This window comes from Acomys minous (genome assembly GCF_964271855.1).
Source record: "Acomys minous genome assembly, chromosome: 14".
Taxonomy (NCBI): domain Eukaryota; kingdom Metazoa; phylum Chordata; class Mammalia; order Rodentia; family Muridae; genus Acomys; species Acomys minous.
In genome coordinates, this window is record NC_140496.1 from 89,177,791 (window position 1) to 89,186,962 (window position 9,172).

The window sequence follows — 9,172 nt, forward strand, 5'->3', positions numbered from 1 at the left end:
ACTTTTTACATAAAATAGATAATTTTCTATTAAATTATCAAAAATCATATTTGGGGCATTTAATGAGAAGCCATGGGTTATGGAGTCATACTCAGAGGAACAAAAATGAAAAAAGTTTACCAATTGAGACCTTCTGAGTACAGCACAAGGGTTGAACCCTTGGCAGCTTCTTTGAGGACAGTGAAGCATCACTGTCTCCATGGACCACTTGTCAATGCAGGAGCACCTTTTTTTGGAGGGTTTTCTGTAACTATTTTCTGTTCTAATGACTTTTTTAAATCACCTTCCTCGCATCATCAGGAAGCTCCTGTGTCCCTTAAATCAACTACAGACATGCACTGCATTGTCCCTGCAGTCTCCTTTGTCTTTTATCACATCTAAAATGTCCTCAAGGGACAGGATGCCCCATATTTCCAAGTCATCTTCTCCAAAATCAATCAGCTAGATCCTTCATAGCAAACCAAGCACAACTGATTGCAAAGATCCTGAGCATTTTAAATGCCCCTTTCTCATGTAACGTTAAAGATTATATACAGTGTAACATGTTCTTCTGTTGTCTCATTCACCATTACTGTTTTTGCTTCTTGAAGGTTCTCATCACTGTAGACATATCCAACCCCATAACTTTTCTATTCTTGTGTCTACTCAGCTTTTGATTACATTTTCCTTTGCATAATAATCCTTTCCCTTCCTCTCATCTTAGTTCTTCTAATTAAGTTGAAAACTTTTATGAAGCCATCCTCAGAAAGTTATAGTATGGAAGTTTCTAGAATGCTCTCTTGTTATATCTGACTTATAGTGTAAATACTTCCAACATTTCTTTTTATAAAAGAAGAGAGGTTGTTGTTGTTGTTGTGTGTTTGTGTGTGTGTTCTTGTTAATGTTGTCTGAGTACTCTCTAATAAGCTAAGAGCAATTTCTCACTTGATATAATATCATGTACATAGTAAATGTTCAAGACATCTTTATTCGATGAAAATGTGCTAAAGAATAATCCCCGCTGCAGAGAAAAAGCAAATGGCTATTAGCTGGTTGACGAGACAACAGTAAATTAAAAATTCACACTGGCATAGGCATTTTAACTCATTACATATTTGCAGAATATGGTAAAAATTTTATTGAATGAAAAAGATGAAAGTAGTATAGTTACACTTATACTTACCATTCACTCTCAAGAGACACACAGGTGCTGTATGTACAGTGAGATTCCTTACAATTCCAATTCAAATGCACTTTTGGAAAAACAACAACATAAAAAACAGTAGATATTTTCTCACCATCAACCTTAAGAAATCTGAATAGACAATGTTTTTTGAAGTACAATATTATCCAAACACCATTTTTCTTTCCGCTTACTAAACTACTTAATTTTTAAAATGCTCATGTTATTGAACTCTATTCAGTCTTTAAAAATCAATCACTCTCATGCTGACTATTTTTAAGTGAATCTGACACTTTGCAGGATCCCATAAATAAACAAAACATGCACAGCTTTGTTTATGTCGGGAACCTTCTGTTAAGTGTTGCTTCTATTTATTTACTTTTAAATTATGCCAGATTTTTGCAAATTTGAGTCAGTTTGGGGATCAACTTGGAAATTTAAAGACTGGCTATTTACTTTGCTGATGATACTTTGCAATTACGTCAGGGCACGAGCTTTGAGAGCTGGCAGAAGGCAGTATGGGAAAATGTTCACAGTGGACCAAAGCATGAAACTAGATAAGCTATGCTGCTAAAATTTCATGATTTCTCTTAACCTATTTATCTTTAATTCTTCCATTATTTTCGCTATCTCTTTACATCCAGAGAATTTTAGTTCATTTCCCCTGTTCTTCAGACACTCAGCTAGTCAGTCCATGATTTGTATAGCTCAGAACAAAAGGCCTTGTGGTCACAATATAGGGATTCAATACACAGTAGCAGGAACATCAAAACTTCCCAGAGCCGAGCTATTCAAAATAAACCTTGCCTATAAGCATTCATAAGGGATACTGCAATTCACTAATTTGCTCACAATAAAGAATTGACTTCTATTAATCCAAAGTAACTTCCTCTTATACATCATTGGACATGATTCATGAGGTTTAAGTCTGGGTAACCTTTCTAAGGTAGTTGAAATAGTGATGTTCAAGTTATACAAGGCAGGAGCAAGGATATTTGTCTAACCAACAACAGGACTTCTCCTTGAAACTCCCTGAACCTTAACAGAAACATAGTTTCTATCCTCAACGCTGTCATGTTCTTCATGAGGATCCCATTTTCAGTCACATAAATGGCATGTTCTTAGAAGACCATGCCAGGCTCATTGCTTTGAAAGTGGTTGGTTTATATGTGGCCATGTGATCTAATTTGATCTCAGAGGAGTCAGCAGCAGTGCTTCTGGGCAAGCTTTTCACACTAAATATTTAGACATTTAACAAAGCTTTTCTCTTTCCCTGAATTCTCATATTATATCTGAATATGGTGCCTGAACCTAGTGCTGTGGTGACTGTGAGGAAAACGTTCGGATGGAGGAGCCGAGGTTATGAGGTGATTCAATAAGGCAAAGAAGAATGGTGTTACCAATGACATTGGTAAGCCATGGCTATTTCTTGCCCAAAGCCAGTTCGAGTCTGAGCTCTTAATGTCAACCAGTTAAAGTAAGTCTTTGCTATGGATTTAGCATCATTCTGAAAGCCTTCTGTCCTAAGTTGAAGAACGAATTTGCTAAAGGACTTTGATGTCTGGACATCTCCAAGAAGTGTAGTGGACAGTAAGACATATAAATCTAGTTCACGTAGGGCACTATCCAAATTTCAGACTTTTGAAACTTGGAATAGAAAGGTTTCCCATCAATCTTTGCTACCACTAGACAGTGGAGTGGCTTGCTTTTTATTAATATTTTATGACCCAAAGCTTGCAGATATAGAGGTCTTTATAGACAGACACATTCATAAAAAAAGGTATCTTGTTATCATGTAACTCAAATGAGGCAGGTTACAAACAGGCACAAACAACTTTTCTTCAAGCAAAGACACCATTACAAAATGTTAGCAATGGACACAGACACTGGACTGTGGCCAGTGGGTTCTCTTTCAAAGAATAGTCATTCCAATGACAAATTATATTACTATAACCATTCAGTGTATGTTCCTGTTTTAGGTTTATTTTCATATTTTGAATTACATGTAACCCTTACCTTAGAAACAATTACTTAATACAACTGAGAATTTTAAAAAATATATTTTATTAATTTATTCATATTACATCTCAATTGTTATCCCATCTCTTGTATCCTCCCATTCTTCTCTCCCTCCCATTTTCCCCTTACTTCCTTCCCCTATGACTGTGACTGAGGGGGACCTCCTCCCCCTGTATATGCTTATAGGGTATCAAGTCTCTTCTTGGTAGTCTGCTATTCTTTCTCTGAGTGCCACCAGGCCTCCCCATCCAGAGGACGTAGTCAAATATGGGACGCTAGAGTACAACTGAGAATTTTATGCCAATTACATTCTATTTGAAATTGGGATTCATGATGGAATGTGTTTTAGGTGAAATGGGTAAAGATACACTAGCATGATTTTAATCTTAGCCTAGATGTATTTTTCTAAAGGATATAATTTTGAAGATGAGATGTTATTTTTAGTACTACATGTGTGGGTGTGATTACTTTTACACTGATAATTAACTTAGGATACTAGCCAAGTCATTTCCAGTCTCCACCAATGCCTTTGTGGCACATGACATGACCAAGAGAGCAAGGTGCTGGAAGTCAGCCTCCACTGCTGCTCCACCCAACCCGGCATTGCTGCATAGCAAGCTGGGAGTGCAGATATACACAGACCTTGAGTTATAAACACCAGTGTATTTGGTATTTGTATATGGATAGATGTTGGTATTCCACAATGCTGGTATATTGAGGTCCATCACCAGAAGTGGTCCCAGCTACCATTTGTAGAATGGAGGAAAGAGATCTCCCAGTGTCTGAAAGAAAGTTAATATTTAACTCAGTTTATTTAACTCTTTAGACCCCAAACAAAAGATGTTTTAGGACTAAATTAAAATTGGCGACTGGCAATGTATGATTCTGACTAAACAGAGGGAAATGATGTCTCCTTGTCAGGTAGGACTCTTATTTCTTAGCCTGTCTGATTCTGGAATGTTTTTACCCAAGGTAAGCTCCAAGAAGAAAAGACCATGATATGAAAGCAAAAGTTTTAAAAAGGAGCAAATATAATGTTCATTCTGAGGAAACAAAGGAGTATGAAATTAAGTACTATGAGAGGTGCGAGGGTGTATTTTCAGGTAGTTTGCTTCTATAGTACTGTTCTACTAAACAGCTTTAACACTTTGCTAACATTAATTAAAACCCACAAATTCTGTGAGATGGGTAATTACTATAATTAAAGTGATATTTCAGAGTGGTAAAATGAGGTTTAAAATACCCAAGGTCAGAGTAAGACTGTAAGGCCTAGTGTAGCAACCGAGTTGTACATTCTTACATCAGATGACTACCCTGGAACGGGGCCTGTCTGCTTTATGTCTCCTCCTCTCTATATGCTTAGATTAAGGGAAAATGATAGGATAAATAGTTATTATGACATTAACCTGCAAATTGACTAAGGAAACTTATTAAAGATGATATGAAACAATAGCTAAAAGAATGATCCATATTCCATGCATACTATACATAACAACTTCATTTCAATTAACTGCATTTATTTTAAAAATCTGCATGTAAACTGCTGGTTTAGCAACAGTAAATGAAGAGACCGTAAACCATCCTCCATACTGTATAACAGCATATAAAAGGCTGCCATTACTTTGGAAAGAAAACACTGCAGACAGACAGAAGGAAGTCTTGTTGCTATAACTACAAAAGAGGAAAGGTCAGCACTGGGTGGGGGTGGGGTGGGAGTAGGGGGTGGGGAGCCAGCCTGGAATGGAATTTAACAATTCAATGATATTATCTAGAATTCTCTTCTTGACAAAGGAAAAATGGAAGGTTTTTTTTTTTTTGAAAAAAGGAAAGGTTAGTTGAAAATAAACAATTAAGGCACTCATTTTTAGAAAAACGGAGACTTTTTTTTGTTAGAAATAAAGTGTTAAGACTAAAATCTGTACAAATGTTGATTTTGCAAAATATAGGTAACTATATCAAAATGGAAGCCTAAAACTTGAAATTCAGAGAAAAATTAAATTCTATTGCAAACATTTTTATGAAAAGTTTCTTAATTGGATTTTAAAATGATGAGATGGAGGAAAACATGCCTGGTAGCAGTGCACACCTTTAATACCAGCACTAGGCAGGCAGAGACAGGAATATCTACAGAGTTCAAGGCCTTCCTGATCAACAGATTGAGTTCCAATCACAGAGAAACCTTGTCTTAAAAAAAAAACAAAGGCAAGATGAAAATGATGATTTCAATAGGAAATAGTTTCAATACATACATTTGTTTTGTTTTCGGTTTTATATAATTTAAAACACAGTGCTTTTATAATTCTAATTTCATGTCTTTAAAATGTCAACCTTTTTGTATAGTTTCATTATTAAGATTTCCTGAGTGTCTTTGTAGGGTCTCCTTAGTAACGGGGCATCTTGTTGGGCAATTTGAAGCCTCAGAGACTTGTTTCCAGAACATTCGATATCTGCAAAACCAGTTTCACTTTATATACAAATTTCTCTCTTCTTTTTCAGCCACAGAGTACACTAGGAGGAACAACTGCATTGGGGCTTTGACAGGAGGACTTTCCAAGGAGGACTCTTGGAAAGGCTTTGTTTTCTTCTTAGTGTTCTGTATGCCCTGCCAGATAGTACTGTGTACAGGAGAGAGGACCTGAGGGCAGGAACTGACTCAGCTCCAGGGATTTTGGCTGCTGTCATACTGTGTGCCTGCCGACAGAACACTGACAGCTTATCATTGATTACCCCATACATAATGCTGTTTTTTTTTTTTTATTATTCATCATTTGAAGAGAGCCACCTTTAGAAAGAAGGCAGCCCCAACTCTGAGGTCCCTCTTTGAGGAAAGGCCCATGTCAGGGGGTCTTGATACTTCAGGCTTAAGAAAAGATGAGTCTCAGCCAGGTGCAGTGGCACATGCCTGTAAACTCAGCACTCAGGGAGGCAGAGACAAGTGGATCTCTCTGAGTTTGAGGCCAGCCCAGTCTAAAAAAGCAAGACCAGGGCAGCCAAAGCAACACAGAGAATCCTGTCTCAAAACACAAAACCAAAAACCAAAACCCAAAAACCAAAAATAAATAAATAAATAATAAAATAGAATAAAGGAATCTCAGTGGACAGCCTGTGATTCTAATTTCAAGCTTAATACTTTTCACAACCAAGTGATATTTTCCTCTAATAGTAAATACACTGACATAAATCAGCATCCCAAATATTCGCAGGAAAAAACAAGAAGAAACACTTTTAATCCTCCTCAAGCTAAATGAGCCTGTGGAAGGTTGTTCTTATGGAGATGTCCTTTTCCATGTTTTTTGTAGAAAGCATGTAGACTTTTGTACTTGGGGATAATTTCTCTTGTGCTGCTATGAGCACCACTTATAATTTTGTAGAAATGAGAACGTACATGAGAAGAAGAAATCCTATAACTAAGCATGGAGTGAGATCCAATTTGGTCCCATGAAGATCAGTTCTACAAATGTAGCCCAGGATAGCTCTTGCTGCGCATTTGTTTGGTGGACAAACGATACGTAAAATCATGTAAGTATGCTTAGCCTGACAGCACAGTTAAGATGATTTCAGTGCCAATGAGGTCAAGGTTTAGCCCTGCAGACCTTTTATTTTCATTACTCTGAATTGTCACAGTTTTCAGCCCTGACTGCTGCCAGCCAACCCGTAGATGAGTCTACCCGCTCATTAGAAAAGCATGCCAACACGGTGATGACAGCTGGGAAGGTAGCTCAGAACTCATAACCTCCTGTGTTAGCAGCTTAAAGATACCAGCTTAGAGTATGCAGTTCAACACGGTGATGGTGATGCCCCATCTTTAATTGGAAGGGAAAAACAATAACAAGTGTGCCGACTTTTGATTTTTAAGATCTAGTCTAATTAAATGACAACTGTGGATTCATATCACCGAGTAAACTTAGAAAAGCTTCCTTATCGTGAACTATTAAAAAATGTGAAATTTTATTTCCCTCTTATCTGATAATTATAAGATATATAAATCTATATACGCCTCCAGGGTAGGTAGTAGCACGTAGACTATAGCTGTTCATTTTCTGGCTGATAATCACCGGGTGAACTACGCTATCTGCGGAAAGTGAGTTTGCATAAACAGAGTTCTTAGTTGGAGAAATGGGAGCTGGCATCGCCTAAAGTTTTATCTCTAAGTCATTTTAATTCAGAGTTATGGCAGTCCCCTTTGCTGCATTTTTTCTGGTTTCTTTGTTGTTTAGTAGACCTTTATTTGAACAACCTAGCTCCATCTTGCCTGTCCTAAGGAAGCATAATTTGCTCCTAGTTGCCAGACTTTCCATGAAGTCACTAAGAAACCGTATCTTATAGTGGTAATCTCAAAGGTCACTAATTAGGAGGAAAAGGACTCCCGGGGTGAGATTCAGAGCTATGGAGTCTGCACAGTGTCTGGCAGGTTAATTCTCCTAGGATCACTGTGGGTGGAGGCTGCCAGCTGTCCATCATATGTTTTTCCCTTCTCAGTGATAGAATTGCATTCAGGAGACGGCCACCCAGGGATCTTTACAGCTACATGTGGTTAAGTTCTCAGTGCTTGGCAAGTTCATGGTAGCTTGGGTACTGTGTTCGACTTGAAGACTCATCAGTCCTGTGCTTCTGCCAGGTGAGCACTGGAGTAGCTGATGCTGAACCACCAGGACAGGAGGAAAGCAGATCTCTGAATCACTCAGAGCTGAGCAGTCTTCTGACCTGGAAAGACCATCAGAAGGGCGGCCAGTGTGTTTCTATGGTTTCCCACTGATATATTTGCAGTTTTATTGGTTATAGCAATTGTAACCACCTTTTCAGGGATTCTGAGATGATGACAGTGATACTGACCACAGGAGTAGGCTAACGATCCAAATGCCTTGTAACTAGTTGGAAGTTGTGGCAAGCATCTGGTAAAGCCATCCTTCAGTTTTAGTATTTCACAGAGTTATGGATCTTGATGATAACTAACTGAAAATGAACAATGGCTAACAGTTTTCAAAAATCTGGCATTTTATCTGGGAGACAACCATATAGGACATAGACCAGAGTAAGATATGGTGGTCACAAAAGTATATAAGATCATATCAAAATAATGAGATTGGAAATGGACATGAAAAGAATTTTTTTTTATCACATTTGCTGAAGCCTACAGTTAATTCTCTAGTGGGGGAAAAAAAAAGATGGTGCCATATCTGAGAAGTAAGGAGGACTGATTTTAATTTTTCCTGCATGCTCAATTGATGTCATATTAGCCAGGGGGCTACAATCATAATTAAATCTAAGATTCTAATATCCAGAGAAGGTCTACTGATCAATTAATTATTGATCACAAAACTCAGGCAGAGATTATAATCATAAGGTGTTGGAGAGAGACAGGATTTGGTAGAGATTTTAGCTCACGAAGCTAAAATTTTTCGACTTTCTCTGGGGTTCCATTGCTTTGCTTTTAAAATGGAAGGATGAAAAATTTAAAAAAAAAAATAAATAAATAAAAAATAAAATGGAAGGATGTAAATAAGATGCTGCAAATTACTGAGCACAGTTCCTGGTATAGATAGCATCATCATTAGTAGTTAGCAATGGTAACTTTAAACTTTCAACCAATGTTTTAAGTATTTGTAAGCTTGGAAGCCAGATGTGATGGTGGACACCCATAATCTTAGTATTCACTAGGCAATGATAAGTTCAAGGCTACTTTGCAATGCACAAAAAACAAACAAACAAGACAAAACAAACCTTATTTACATATCTATACTCGGAAAGTTGTTTTGGAATCTTTGTCGAATGTATTTAATCATTAACATGATTACAGTGGCCCATGCCTGTAAACCCAGCACTCCAGGAGGCAGAGGCAGGCAGGCAGATGACTGTGAATTAGAAGCCAGCCTGGTTTACAAAGAGAGTGCAGGATAGCCAAGACCACGTGGGGAAACCCTGTCTCAAAAAAACAAAAACAAAAACAAACAAACAAACAATTGTAGTTTGCTGATAGCTTTCATATGATGC

General features: G+C 37.5%; 1 long non-coding RNA gene across 1 annotated transcript in view; it reads right to left on the reverse strand.

Annotated features, from left to right (window-relative positions):
• The window catches only part of LOC311583562, a 161,650-nt gene that overhangs the window by 146,575 nt on the left and 5,903 nt on the right, over positions 1-9,172 (reverse strand). The window lies entirely within an intron of this gene.